This window comes from Empidonax traillii, unplaced genomic scaffold (genome assembly GCF_003031625.1).
Source record: "Empidonax traillii isolate 1590-97213 ecotype Southwest subspecies unplaced genomic scaffold, ASM303162v1 scaffold158:size1480230, whole genome shotgun sequence".
NCBI classification, from domain to species: Eukaryota; Metazoa; Chordata; class Aves; order Passeriformes; family Tyrannidae; genus Empidonax; species Empidonax traillii.
In genome coordinates, this window is record NW_020955351.1 from 782,591 (window position 1) to 797,010 (window position 14,420).

The 14,420-nt window shown below is 44.7% G+C and overlaps 1 protein-coding gene across 2 annotated transcripts in view; it reads right to left on the reverse strand.

The window, feature by feature from the left end:
* The window catches only part of NTRK3 (neurotrophic receptor tyrosine kinase 3), a 215,013-nt gene that overhangs the window by 41,319 nt on the left and 159,274 nt on the right, over positions 1-14,420 (reverse strand). The gene's annotated exons all lie outside the window — the stretch shown is intronic.

The following is a 14,420-nucleotide window of genomic DNA, read 5'->3' on the forward strand; positions in this document are numbered from 1 at the left end:
CAAAACATCTGTGAGGAAAGTACTTGAGGTGTACCACGTTCTCATGATAAGCTCGTGGCAAGTTTGTCCACAGGGAGAGGAACCTTTGGGGCAAATTCTGCTACAAAGACCTGAATCTCTTTGGAAATAATTCATCTCCTGTGAGGAGTAGCAAAGGTCACATACTTCCGATGCCAGGCAGGGTGAGATTAGAAGATCCTGTTGAGTTTTGCATTTCAAATAGGATTAGTTTAAACTCAAACACAGCAGATTTTTGAGGTTGAACCTTGGCAACTCAAATCATTCTCAAGAAGAGGAGGACCACTGACCCCCAAGCAAGGTAGGGCATGAGCAGGAGCCGGCTGGAAGCACCGAGTACTGTCCTGCAGCAGGACCCTGACCCTGCAGCCTTCCACTCAACTGCTACCTCAGAAAGAAGGTCATCCCAGGATACAGTCACTGGCACAACAGACAAACTGAATCCATTAGTTTCAATGATCCTTTCCACTGACATTTAGGACGGCGAGGACTGACAGAGAATAGCAACCAAGGTTTCAGGAAGAATCAGAAAGAGCAGTAGCTATTAATTTACCAAAGGTACAGAGGCCGATGAAAATTGGTCTGCTCAGCTAACAGGTCATTCCTAAGGGCTGGATATGCCCAGGGATCAGGCAGCTACAAGGGTAGGTAAGTGACTATGGGATATCCACTAATGCTGTGGCATGATTAAATGCCACTGGTTGCTGGGAGAAGTTGTGGGTCTCCATATTCTCTTCTGGGAACAATACTACACCTACTTGCCACCAAACCTCCAAGCACCTTTCTGACATCACAGCACCCCTGCAGCTCCTCATCAATACAAAGAGGCCTTTTAATGCCCATAATAAACTGTGGAAGCAGCTACAGATGTACAGTCACCCGAGTGTTTTCTGGAGGCACAATACCCAAAACTTCATCTCTCTAAACTGCCCTTCAGTGAGGCTCACTGCCTCCCTTGAGAACTCTGCCAGCACAGACCACCCCGAGCTTCAGCCTGAAGGTCATGGCAGGGCAGTGAAGAGCTGTACACTTTTCTCCAGTGCCTGGTAAGCAAAAGCTGATGCCTGACAGATCTCCCCAAGCAGAGGCATTATGCGAGACAGTGCCCTCTTCTCACTCCCACCCTGCAGCGTTCACAATCCTGAATATGTTTGCTCACAAACTGGACCACTTTTGAGTCTTTTCCATCCCTTCCATCTGGCCCAGGTATGCACCTCTTAGCTCAGGTGCATTTTCCTTGGGGCACTGCAGATGCAGGAGGCGGAGGTGACTGACTCCAGGTTTCAGACTGACTGCAGGGACATGTCACTTACAGAGATCCCAATCTGCCCCCAGCTCCTGCCACCCAGGTGTCCAAACAGGCACCTGTATCGACCCACGGGGGCATGTGCCCCACAGCAACATAGGTAACACAAGGCATCAAAACTCCAAAGGGTTAGAAGACAAGCATCCTAATGGATTTTGTGCAATTAAGCTTTTTAATTAGGAGCTCAGAGGCAGGTTTAAGGAGCTGCCATCTCTGGTCTTTTGGCTTGTTTGGGAAGATGGATGTCGTGAGATTGCATAAGCAATGGGCCTTGTAATGAAAGATGCCTCTCTGGGGAATTCCCATTGACCTTTCTGTTAATTGTTCCACAGACTGAAAAGTGTTACTTACCAATATTAATAATATTTGTAACATTAAGGCACAGGGTGGTAGGCACATCCAAAATTATTCTGGCTTTAAACCTGCAGCAACAGCCAGGGAGAACAAATCACATGTGGACTTTGCCTTCTCCACATGGTTTAGCTGAGTGTTTAAGGAGTACCTTGAGAAATCTGAGATATTATGTGTTGAAATGTTAAGTGATGCACTTGGGTGAGGAAAGTCCTAATCTAAGAAAAGCTCAAATGGCACCAATTTACTTCACAGAGCAGAGAGAAAGGATTTTTTCCTCTTCCTCTTGGCAAGCATTTCTGTAACACTCATCACTACAGTACCTTGGACTTACTGTATTGACAAACCACATATTTGCATTGTTGGTCTCCTGAATAGCAGCAGTCAAGAAAGCTGCAGGAGAATGATCTTATACTCAGAGGAGCCCAAGGACACTTCAAAAAACTCAGAAATGTAGTAATTGCAATCTGATTGTCCCGTTTGGTGTGAAATAAAGGTAAAAAGGAAACTGTCTCAGAATAACTGGCAATACTATTTGAGAATGTTTACACTTCTTGTGAGCAACACCATGAGAACTGAAGCAAACTTCTATTTCTGAAGTCTGCAGGGTCTTGTCCAAAACATTCAGCTTCCAATTTTTCCTCCCAACAACATCTTAATAAATGATCAGACATTTCTGAGAGCTGGCATCCAAACTGTGTAATTATGTTTACATTATTAAAATAATATCCCATCTGTGTTCAAGACCAGATTTTGCAACAAGATGTTAAAGTCACCTGAGAAGCTTCAGGGAAAATTTATATGAAGAATTAAAGGTAATATTGCAGCAGGCAGAGTTGAACTGAGAGGGGAGCATTCCTTTTGCAGTGGTGGATACACACAGCACTGCTGGATTTAAAATAAACTTGGGTGGTTATAAAAATAAAAAGGTCTTGAAGTTAAGTAGTTTGACAGCAACTGGACAATCTTAATGCAGAATCAGAAAAGTACTTTTGCTGATCACAATTCCTCTCAACCTCAATTGGCCATAAATTTTGCTTCACAGCATTTTAGACACAAATGGAATAATAAGTGATTTATAATAAATTGCTTTTTCACATGCTATAGGTCTAAAATAGTGAATTTTACACCAAATTCTTCCATTCACAGAGAGATCAGCACTATGATAAATTCTAAATTACCATTAAAGATGGGCTTTGGCCATAAAGCAGTGACAAACCACGCCGGCACAGTGCAGATGGCTGTGTTATTGTGCTAACCCTGCACCTCTGTGCTCGTCTGTCCTGGCTGTAACTCATAAGGAAGGCAGAGTAGCCATGAAGGATGCTCTGCTGCAAGGGCACCTCAGAGGTTCATCTGCATAAATCTGTTTACCTCCTCCTGGAGAAAGCGGAGCCCTGTCTGATAAACAGCTGGTGTTTATTTGTTTTAGGCAGGCAGTGGTGTGCTAATCTGTCTCGGCTGTGTTGCAGTCAGCCCTGTAGACAAGGTGTATGCAAACTGCCATCCCCTAAGTACCACTCCTTCGTTTTTTTTCTCTCCTTGTACCATTAACTTATAAAAACAACCCAACAAGACAATTCTAAAGAAGAACCTTTGCAGGAGCCACATCAAGACCTGACAGGAAAATAAGCAGACTTGACAGCACGATGGGAACTCATTCAAAGCTGTGCTATATCTACAGGAAGGATGTGAGCACACGACACCGAAATAATTCCAGTTTAAAATGAAACATCTTTTAGTCCTTGTTTTGGGATTACTATCTTGCTGCATGACACAGAAGGAAAGCCGGGCAGATTCTCCACCTTCCTTCTTGTCCATCAAGATTTAACACACGGATAAAGCATTTCAAACTCTTGTTGTGAATAGCCCATTAATCACACCAGAAAGCACCCGACCTGCAGCTGGCCCGTGACTTCAGTTCAGTGATGGCAGCAGGAAAGTAAGTTAGAGCATTAACAAGAATAAGTCTTGGACACCGCACCCACCTTTACAAATAGCTTCCAAAGCTGAAAGCTTTCCCTTTCGCTGGAAGAGCCGAGGCAGAAGGGTGGCAGCTTTGGATCTGCAAAGGGACCTTACCTAACCACCTCTGAACCTTTTTTGCAGGACAGCTGACTTGATCTCTGCTTAAAGTGAATTTAATCAGAAAAGTGGCTGTCTAAAACCAGAAACTTCTTCCTCCCCGTCATTGCTCCCATGTGTCCTTAGTCATGTCTCTTCCTCTCCACGACACAAACACATTCTAGTTTGCTAAACTTGCAAACCCAGCACAGCCATGAGATACAGGGAAAGAAGAAGAGAGAACAAGGTTAATTGTGCGTTTCTCATACATCAGTCTACCATTTTCTGATGGGTCACTTCTGCACTGGCCCTTGTGACTGAGCCTGGAAAAGCAAGAACTTTTCCACTTGTATCATTGATTCAATGACTCTTCTCCCATCCTTTACGCTCATATTGCAGAGTCTCTCTAGCTTATGGTAAGGTCAAGGAAAAAAGACCCTGACTCAACCTCCACATCCCAGGTAGAGCATATGGAGCTGGTGACAGACTGTGTGCAATGAAAACAACTTGTGTTGAATAACCACCAGATTTCCATCACATGAGCGGATATCGGGACGTCACATTGGTACATTTCATGAATCTAATTTTCCAATTACTGTCTCATTTCTAAATCAGTCCTGGGCATAAGATAAAGAAGAGATGGGTTCAGTGACACTGCAAATTCTGCATTTCAGATTCCCATCACAGCCAGAATCCTTGAAACCACAGCTTGAAAATACAGTTGAAACCTGGATACACGATTGTGTTTGGCCACAGATGATGACAGGGGGAGGTAAATGGACAAATTAAACTCCAGGCAGAATAAACCATGAGCAGTACCAGTACTTAAGTTACAGTAAAATCCAATGCTGGATCATTTACACCAAGTCAATTTCAATTTTTAGATTAATTAATTTCAATTAACTCCTCACACCTCCTTCTTTCAAACTCCCAACCAGCAAGCACTCTGTCTCGTCGTGTTTTTAGTGGTTTTCCTGATCTTGGATTATTAATTCACAAACAACATGTGGCTTGCTGGCTGAAGAGAAAAAAGTTATGGAAATTTTTCCATTTACTTCTGCCTCCCTCTTTATCAGAACGTTTCTATTCTATCTGAGAAAAGAAAATATCAATTTTCTATAATTTTTTTCTTTCCTCCTCACATGTGGCCCTGTTTCCCCTAAAGGTACGTCCTTTCCTGCATCTCTCCATCACCAGCTCCTCCTTCCCTCAGCTTTTTCAAATCATGGCTTTTTTTTTTTTTTTTTTCTCCTTTTCTTCTTCTCTATTTTTGCCCCTCTTGCTGTTCAAGCCCTGTTTTAAAACTGACTTATTTTAGATCTGTTTCTAGGGTATCCTGATTTGAGTCTGATCCTGGGCTCTTTGTAGATATGGCCTTGATTTTCATAAGCTTCTAAAGCCTCATTTGCATCAACAGCACTTTATAAATGATCACAACAATGACATTTTTAGTAGCGGCTGAGTCATTTGCTGTAACAGCTAATTTATGCCAAAGAATTGTCTCTTTTCTTTATACCTAAGTTGTCCACAAAAAGGTAGCAAAGTTCTCACTTAGTCAATATGATTCATTCATTTCTTTCTTGATACTGCTGAAATAACTCTTATAAATAAATGCTGCATAGCTTTGCTGCTCTGTGACAATTAAACCCAAATAATCAAAGCTTACAACTTATACTGGAAATCTTATTAAGCCATGTAAGTACCAAGCAGAGTGCCTTTCATGTCAGGCAGTCAATTGCAGCCTGGATGTCGACAAAACATGTTGATGAGTTACTGATGTACCTGATCAGAGCAAAGCATGCACATCAGGTAGGACCAGATCAAAAAGCCTTGCCACTGGAGGGCTGGTAAGTCATTCTCTCACAGACTTGTCTCATAGAGAGAGAAGATAATGCATAGGCAGGCTGCAAGAAGATGGAGTCTCCCTCCTGGCCTGGTGCAAATCCATCAAAGTCAATGAAGGATACTGATTTCAATCAATGGCTCCTGTGAAGTCCGTGTAAACAAAGGGAGAATCGGTCCCACACCATTTTAAAAAATGGAGACATAAACAAGCTGGTTCATATCTCTGCATGGAGTTTGAGTAGGTAGCCCTCCACTGGTGGTGGCTTCTCTCCCAGCTCTGACATGAGCCACCTCTGGGAAAGGGCCTGGGTACACGCTTCAGCGACTCGGCGCTGTGCCCAGACACTGGTTCTTTGCCAAGTTCCTCTGTAAGACACCCTTCAAGGACTTGGATTCAAAAGAGTCGTTGATTTTAAGTACAGTACCAAGCAGCTCTGACACAAATCATGGAGGTTTATGCAAAGCATATCTGAATCTTTGGGAACTTGGTGGAGCATCTACAGTCCGTGGCTCAGTCAAGGATCACACTCCTTCATAAAGACCTTAAAAGATAACTATTTTATGTTTTTGCAGTTCTTTTCATTTTCTTACCATCAGTTTCATTCTTGTGAGCAGAGCAAGGCAAGAGTGCAGGTCCCAGGTGGGGAGGAGGCATTATTGCCCAGCTGACCCAGCAGACCCAGAGCTAACACACTACATGCTGCTAAATGAACCTTGGTAAAAAATAACAAGCCTTGACGCATTTAGCTGGGCAATCTAGGTTAAAAAAATTATCCAGGAATGCCAGTCTAAACCAGGAGCTGTCAGTGCAATCAGGCTCAGAAAAACAGACCAACCTCTGCCTGCAGATCTCTGATGCTTTGTAAATACCTTACATCCACCACTTCCAAGCATACCTCTGGCAATCAGGACATCAGTCAGCTCCTCTGGCTTTTGCTGTTGCAATAGCAGATGGAGAGGGAGCCCTGACCCAAAGGGCTGCCTTTCAGCTAGCTCCAGCCCGAACTGATTCGAGGAAGAGCTGCCTTTCTGCAGAGCAGCCCTCAACCTCCACAGAGGGATGTGATTTACAGCATGGAGTGACTGGATTAGCACCCGCTGAGCTGCCGTAACCTGAGCTGCAGCACCAGCTCTGAGAGCAGCCACACAGCAACCACCAACAGTCCACATTTACAGTGCTCTTGGAGCTGAAGACAAGTGGAAAGGGAGTGTGTATGTCTGTGTGTGTGTGTGTGTGTGTCTGTGTGTGTGTGTGTGTGTGTGTGTGTGTGTGTGTGTGTGTGTAAAGGAGCTGAGGGAAAGGCAAAGCACAATCCCACCTTAAACATCAACTCATCAGATGCAAGTCCAGAACCTGCCAGGGTCACTCACTACATCACGCTGAAAACCATTTCGAAGAGGGTGGCATTACCTGGACTGACATACCTGCAAAGTTGAAACCCAAACCAAAGAAAAGTCTCATTTTCTTAATGAAAAAAATCTGGAGAAAAAATACAGTTAGAATGCACTTGGCACCACTCCACAGACACTAAGCAGAAATGTCTGTCCCAGCTTAAACCACCTGACACGCCTACAAAAACAAAACACAACTTCAAACCGTTCTCATCCATTTCAGTCACATAAATCTGAGTACAAACCACTTGGTAATTATTTTATGAAGAGAGCAATGCAAAGTGTCCCATGGCTACTGGGTCCTGAGCAGTCTCAGCTGGGATGCACAACATGCATAGTCCTGAAGAACCAACAGCCATACCAGGGAGATCCCTGGAAAAAGGAAAGGTTCACCCCATGCCTGCCAATGCCTCTGTATGCACCAACTCCTCCTCAGCTGGCTCCCACAGGAACACAAAACACTGCTGACGGGACCAAAACCTTATTAACATTCCAGACAAAAGAGCTAAAAAAACATCTAATGATTACCAACATCTTCTGCACCTTCTCAAATAATTTCTGGCTGGCACTAGGGTGGAAAGATAAACTGCCTCTCCAGCTTCAGCAGTCTGTCTCCTTAGGCATCCAGCACCAATTTCACATCCCAAGGGGACACTCAGGCTCTGCTTTTTGTACACAAGGGTTAACACACAGCCACGTTCTTCTGAAGAGGAAGATTAGGAGCATCAGAAGACAGGAGGGACACGAGTGGGCTGCAGAGGTCTTTCCACTGGGTGAAATGCCCAAGAGCCCCCATGGCAACGTATCACAAAAGGGATCTCACACAAAGCATCCTCCTCACGGACTCACTGATACACTCTAGCAGCTCTTGGAAACAGGGATTGGGATTCTTGGCAGGGTGGGAGGAAAAGGGAAAGAGAGAGGAGAAGGGAGTCTTTCTGGTGAGCCTGTTTTCTTTCCACCAGCCAGGCCCCTAGGTCCCCTGCTGCCAAAGCACTCAGAATAAAACATTAATTCAATACCACACATTTAATTACACATTATTTGAAAGTGAATTTATTTAACGGAGGAAAATAGTCTTCAGAGAGCATCTGCCTCCCTCAGACTCATGCCTCTGCAGGGAGGGGGGCTTGGAGAGGAGATACAAGGCATAATGGTTTGTTTTACATCAGCAGCTATTGCCGTTCAGCTCATCCCATCAAAAGGGGAGATTTTAAAGATATAGAGTTCTGTTTTGCAGGAACTTACCGGTTGATTTGATTTTCCAGCTAGTTTTCACTTGATTGGAAAGTGCTGCTGCAGACAGATACCACTTGTCTTTCTTTTTTATTATTTTTCCAAGGGAAAGGAAGGATTACTGGTGGAGGGATGGAGGAGGATCGGCTGCCCCTGGAGGGACCACGTGGTAGTCAGATTTCAGGCTTAGGGCTTTAACAACACAGTAATCAGACACTTAACAGCATCCTATTGCCGAGATGGATAATCACAAGAAAGCTGGAAGTGACTGGGTCTCAGCAGCAGCCTCCCAGCACTGAGAATGTCTCCCAGCAGGAATGCAGAGGCTTACCTTCTACCCCAAGGTCCCAGGGGCTCTTGGCTATCGGCTCCCCCAGCCTGAGATCTCACTGCCATCAGGAGCCTGGCAGCACCTGCTTTCAGGTAGTGCTGAGCCTCATATTTCCCCAAAGATTCACTGCAGAGACAGGAACAGACTCCAGTGCCTGGTGCAGGAAGCAGCCCCTCTATGGCTGCATATGAATTGTGCTGAGCTGTTGGAAGGCCAGGAATGAGATGCTGGGTCCTTTGTAGGAAGGAGTTTGCTCTCAGTAAACTCAGCCTGATCTTTTGCCTTTGCAGTCCTCTGGGTCGTGGCACCCCCAAGTCCCAGAAGGAGGATGTCACACAGGGCTGGGTTAACTGGCTCGTGCCACATTAGCCCTTCTCCCAACCCTCATCCCTGCACTGGGTCTTCCTCACACTCCTTAATTTGGGAGCAGCACTGAAACGCTCCCTCATCTTTGCAACAGCCTCGGAGTGACGGGCAGACACAGAGTGTGCCATTCACCACCACTGCTGGCACCCAGGAGAGCTCAGCCCAGCCAGTACTGACCCCCACAGCACGGTGCATGTCTGACCAGCAGACATCCCATGGTTAATCACAGCCCTTTTTAGCCTCACCAGCCAGATCCTGCTGGTGTCATCCCCATTCTAGCCATCAGCCCCAGTGCCATGCTGCAGTTGCCGACATAGCCAGGTAGATATTGCAGCAGAGGCTTCAAGTCACAGCATTAAGCTTTTCCTTGTAATTTTGAGGATTCTCAGGGGGTTTTGATACCCCTATTTCAACCCTGTTCAGTCTCTTTCTTGATCCACGGTTTGAAGGATCTAGCCCCCACCAAAAACGGTAAAAAATTCCAGATATATTGAATGTGTTCTGGAAACGATGTGACTATTAGAAGGGTGGCATTAAACAGAGAGGTATAGTTTGGAAGAGGTTCACATGCTGTACTACAGCTGTGGTCCCTTACTCTGAACAGAGTAAGAACTGGCCCCCAAGTTGAGTGCAAAATGAAGAAGGATCTTTAGACAAAGGGCAGTTCCCTACAGATATGGAAGTGCATAAAGCTTTTAAGAAAAATCTGTAGTGAAAGAATTTCTGAACCACCTCAGAGCAGGAAATTCGGTGAGAGGGTCTCATCTTCCGCATTTTCCAGCTATAGCTCTAGCCTCAGCATCATCTCAAAAGGAAAAGACAAATTTTTGAAAAAATAGCATCATGTGCTTCCCCCCCCCCAGCTGTGAACTGGAAAAACAAAAACAAAACCCAAACCCAAAACTTTGCAACTGTGAACTCTGGGTACCAACATCTTTTCTTGCCCCCTTCCCAGTCATTTTGCCACCACCAGCTTCCTTTGGTGGTCATTAAATGAGTGCCTCATGCAGCCAAACCCATGGAACAAGAAAAATCCAGAAGTGAGTCCATATGGAGCAAAAACATGAGGTGTTGAAAGACAGATCTCAGGCTCAAGTTAGGATTTCATTAGAAAGTCTCCCTCCAATTTGCCCAATTTCCATCTCTCCCCTTCCTTCCCACCTCCTGTGACTCCCTTTCTCGCAGGACCGACATAGGAACTGTGCTTATGTCTATGGCTTGATGAGGTGTTCCCTCAGACTCATGTTTTCCTAAAACCCCAAACAGACCTTGTCCTTTAATTCTGCCTGAGGTTTCCTTGGCATTCCCCCTACTTGTTCTGTCTGCACATCCCTTTTTCCATCTTTCCAACTTCTCCTGCAAAAGGAAACCCCTGAAGGAGGAGTAATGTGAGACAGCTCTGCCTGCTGGGCTCTAAAATTACTGTGGTTTGGGTGATTTAGGCTATTGTTAAGAGGCAGCAAATTATGCAGAGGGGGATAAAAAGGAGGAGGATCGTACAAAGGAATTAGTTAATCTGATGGGGATAGCAGCTGGTCCTCATTTAACCCTCCAGGTGTGTGCATGATTGGGGTTTCCCGAGCTCCTTTGGCCTGTGTCTGAGTCACAAGTAGGATGCAATGAACGCTGTACTGGTGTTAATGTGATTCTGCACACCAACAGAAGAATGGGAACCTTTCTCGAATGTTCCCCTCGCTGCTGAAAAAGAAAGAAGGTAACAGCAACGCAGCTCTAGATGAGAGAAAGGAGCCCACCAGTACCCTGAGTCCATCCCACAGAAGAGGATCCCTGAAAGGCAGTGGCTCAGCCATGCGTTGACTCCAGAGCTGCTCCACCGTGGAATCTGACTTGTTTCACAGGCACTGGCTGAGCAGAGGCATTGTCCAGTCAGCACCACCTTCCTCTCCTTGGCAGGAACAGAGCTCTTTGAGGAATGAGAGGTGAACCAGAAAAAGGTCTCCTTGGGTAAGGCTTTGAAAATCCCTCATCACTGGGAGTTCAGTGCTGCTTAAGGAACCACAGGCATCCTTCCCTACTGGCACTGCTTCATCATATCCCTGTTGTGTCCTGCATTTATTGTGATGAGAATCCATCTTGTTTTATTGTCTCTGACACTCCTAGCATGTGGAGAACACGTGGTGATGAAACAATATATATTTGTCTGTTTGTCTGTCTGTCATCTTTCAGCAATGTTCCACACCATTATGAGCCAGCTGGTTTGGGTGAATTTTCACCAAAAAAACCCACAAACTTCACTGAATGCAAGAGGGGAAAAAATAAAAAAAGAATCCTACAGTTTTCTCCTGTGGCCAAACATCAGTGTCTACACCAGGGGAAAAACAGCCAGTTAATTCTTCTCAAAGGTCCTGGTGAGACTCAAGAAAACATTCTGCAGTGCTGGTAGCTTCAGAAGACATGATTAATTGCAGATGGTGAAAAGGTGCATGTTCAGCTTTAACTGAACTATGTGTGAGGACTGGATGATTTTTAAGTTGGTATTCAAGGCACATGGGGAAGGCAACCCACTAAGAACTTCAGCTGCAAACCCAATATTATATATATGTAATTCTATATATGTATCATATATGGCTTAACAGCTTAAATTTAAATCTGCATTCTGAAGTTTTACAGCAGGAACATACTGCTGGTGGAAAGGAGAAAAATCAGCAAGATTGCTGGGAAAGGTGGAAAAGGGTAATACTTTTTGCAGTTAGGTGAGGATGCAGAGGCATAAAAAGAACCTCCCAAAGCTGGCAATGGTGATTTGTAGATGAATATATGTGGGTGATGCTGAAGAGCACAGAGTGGAGTATAATAGTGGAAAGATCTTCACTATGCCTTTAGCTGTTTTTCCTCACTAGACTAGGACAGGTCTCATTTCATCAGAAAATACCTTGAACAAGATTACATATCTTGCTTTCCTGAACTGCCTTAATTGGAGGGCCATCATCAGATACTGGGATGGTAACATGGAAAAATCAGAGGCCAGTGTCCATAACCCAATCCATCAGTCTGCCTGCAAATCCTGTTTCTGTATTGCAATCTGAGCTTGTAAAGTGACCCCAAATTCAGCTTGTATTAAAAAGGTCACCTTGATGTCTTTTCTTTATCAATCAGAGTTTAAATCAAGTCTCTTAACCTTTTCCCAGGGCAGAGATTTTTCAGGCAGGTAGTGGGAAAACCTACCCAGATCAATATCTGAGTGCATATGAACACCCAAAGTTCAAAACTTCTCTCAGACTTCTTGCATTTACACAGTTGTCTGCAATTCTCCTGCAAACAGAGCTCACATCAAGTCATCTGAGGTCCCCAGACTAGAAACTGGAATTGTAGAGAAAGAAGACAAAAATAAAAAGTAATGGAGGGATAAATAATTGCTGAGCTGTCAAAAATCACATCTTCATTTCTGGAGGGAGATCAATGAACAACAAATTTCTGTGCAGCCCAGCTTGCTTCACTTATCCTTCCTTAATGGATAGTGCTGTGTCTCTGTGGCATAAATTGCAGTTTCCCCATGCCATGTGTGGGTACGTCCCCAGTACTGCTCACAGTATTGCAGGAGGGTCAAAGTGGTGTTCTCTCTCTCTCTCTCTGCTTTTCTTCTCTCTTTTGGGGTCCCTCTCTCTCAAAACACATCCCAAATCACAAGAGGCACTGGCTATATTTGGGGCCTTGGCCATAGTCGGCACTGGTGAAAAATCCCGCAGTCCATGATGATACAAAAGGGAGGACTTTGTTTCCTCCTTCAGTGTTTTCTTTGCAGTTTGTTAGCAGACATCATGAAAAACACAGGTGATTAAGAATGACCTGCAGGACACATCACTTTCAACCTCTTTCCAATTGGAAACACGTTTAGCCATAGCTCTTTTCTGTCCTTTGCTCTTAGGGCAGATTTCTACAGAGGCACTTATTTTAAATCCTACACTGATGCTTCTACCCCTAGTCATTAATCTCAGATGCTGGTCCTTGTCAAATCTCAGTGGGCCTTGTGGAACATCTCAGTGTACTGTATCCACTGAATTTCCCTTAGATATAGTGGCAGTGAGATCCTCAGGGAATGCCAACAGATTAGTTGAGTGTGACCTCCCACAGCTTCAAGCCATGTAAGTTTGGCCTTAACAGACTGTTGCTTTCCAGGTGTTCTCTCACAACATCCCTTAAAATTTAAGAAGCTTTCCAAGAATTTCCCAGAGCAAACGTTAAACTTACTGGTCTGTCTCTTGTCCCCATTATGTCCACCATCTTCCAACCCTTCCAACTCTCATCCAGCTGCCCCATTTCAAATAGGCAATTTAAAATGTTAGCGAAGAGCTTTGCAACTCGTGTGCATGCCCTCAGGTGTATATTATGGGATGTGCTCTCTATCTGTAGAGGATGCTCACCTTCTCCCATGCCCTTGAACAGCTGGCCACTCATATGGGGAGATCTTTCTCTTCATCCTCTACAAAGTTGGATGCAATTTTGGCAGATAAAAAATATTTAATAATCCTTCTCTTATTGCTGATTCAAGCTGGCTTTCGTTCTGTCATTAGTCCAAGTTTTCCATATATTGCTCTCAAGATAAACATCATCTCTTCCATATCCTCTGTACCAGCTCGCTGTTTTCCTCAAAACTCCAAACCCCTCCTCTCTGTGAGGCCAGTTTTGTTGTCTCAGAGATGTGCATGTGCAAAAGGACCATGCTGTATGAAATACACCCTCAGCATCCTGCTGCTGCTTTCCATCCCTTTGCTTTCCCCTGAATTCTTCTTCCTCCCCTCTCCTTTCACTGTGATACTTCAGCAGTGCCCCATCACAGTCTCAGTCTCTTGCTTAGCCAGTCTGGTGTATGTCAGTCCCTTCATCCTGTTTTTTATTATCTTTATTTTTACTAAACTGAATATTTAGGGCAGCCTTCTCAACTGTATCTGAAAGACCTGCACTAAAGCCCAGACAGATTTCTTCAGCTCATTTTGTATTCCCTGTAAGCCTGTTCGCCGAAAGGCCACTGGTTTTGTGCAGCTGCCCTTTCTGCAGACCCTCCTCAGCACTTCAGCTCCACAGGGAATATAATCACTTCAATTTCAAGTGTATTTATTACAGCTGCTCAATTTCCTTTAATCTGTCATTTCTCCTTCTCCTCCCCCCAGAATTTCTTTCTTTTCATTGAGCTATGAGTGCACTGGAGGAGGTTTTTACCTCTGACCCTCCCTGCCTGCTCCAGCCCCATCCCTGCACTGGCTCACGCTGCATGCCTTGTGCACTGATTATTGCTCGTTACTGTGTGGCTTAATGAATGTGCCAGGCCCTTTGCACACAAATACTTATGTCACAGACAGCATGCTCCCACTGGTGACCCCTTGGGACTAATTGAGGGAGAGAAGACAACCCTTTCATACACAAATTGCCTGTATCATCAGCACCGAGAAGGAAAGAAAGACCGAGAAGCTCTCCCAAGCCTGTCTGAGAGACTGAAACCTTAACAACAGAGTGCCCATGTCTGCCTGAGTCTTGTAAAACAACATAATTCTG